We start from the raw sequence: 1,240 nt of genomic DNA, 5'->3' as shown, positions 1-1,240 counted from the left end.
TGTTCATCATTAAAGGTTTCGTAATGTTTTGTTTTCTTCCATTATTTTTTAAAGAAAATTATTCTGGAAAGTTTTAATATCTGTTCTGCTTTTAGGAATAATTTCTTTTTAAGTTTGGTTTTCACTCTTTTAGTTTTTATAAATAACATATTTTTACAGGAAGAAGGGAAAAAAAAACATTAAACATATAAAAAACTAAATTACCAAGAAAAAGAAAATCCAGCAACAGAAGATGGCGGATGGTGGAGTGACGGGGTTGTACACCCCAGAGCAAATTACGTGTTTAGCCGCACCTCATGGACATGATTGCAAATACTTTTTATTTATGAAAATAATCATAGCAATTGCGATTACCAATTAGGTAAAATTGCCAAAAATTTTCAACCTTTAAAGGTTTTTATACCACCACCACCACCACTACCCCGAATAAAATATTCGTAATTTTCGTAAATTAGCATGTAGAAAATCTCCAAAGAGTTGAATTCGGTAGTTCAAATGGAAAAATGTCCAGAATATAAATGCAGGAGTGGCTCTGTGGTAAGTAGCTTGCTCGCCAACCACATGATTCCGGGTTCAGTCCCATTGCATGGCACCTTGGGCAAGTGCCTTCTTCTATAGCCTCGAGTCGAACAAAGCATTGTGAGTGGATTTGGTGAACGGAAACTGAAAGAAGCCTGTCGTGTAATATATATGTGTGTGTGCGTGTGTGTTTTTGTGTGTATGTGTTTGTATGTATGTGTTTGTCCCTCCACCATCACTTGACAATAGGTGTTGGTGTGTTTACGTCCCCGTAAGCTAGCGGTTCGGCAAAATGACCGATAGAACAAGTCCTGAGGGTCGATTCGTTCGACTAAAAGGCGGTGCTCCAGCATGGCCGCAGTCAAATGGCTGAAACTAGTAAAAGAATAAGCGTGCAGCAGAACAAAAGCAAAAACTAATTGTTGCGACAAATTTTGTAACATAGTTTTGTGGCGGTGACGGCGGCGGCGGTAAATAGTCGTCGCCTCTGACACTGTCACGTCAAGTGCAGCGACGTTGAATATTTTTTATGTGTAGGTTGCGATATTAGAAACACCAGTCAAAAATAAACTGTTTGTTTTAACAAAACTATTATTATTATATGAAAGTCTAGTGATGTAGAGTGAAGTGGTTTCTGATAGAAAAACCAGACAATAACAAAACTGTTCACTCACAAACACATGCTGTGATTGCTCGGCCTATATTTATATCTAATTAAAAA

This window comes from Octopus bimaculoides, chromosome 2 (assembly GCF_001194135.2).
Source record: "Octopus bimaculoides isolate UCB-OBI-ISO-001 chromosome 2, ASM119413v2, whole genome shotgun sequence".
Taxonomy (NCBI): domain Eukaryota; kingdom Metazoa; phylum Mollusca; class Cephalopoda; order Octopoda; family Octopodidae; genus Octopus; species Octopus bimaculoides.
This window is presented reverse-complemented; position numbering follows the sequence as displayed.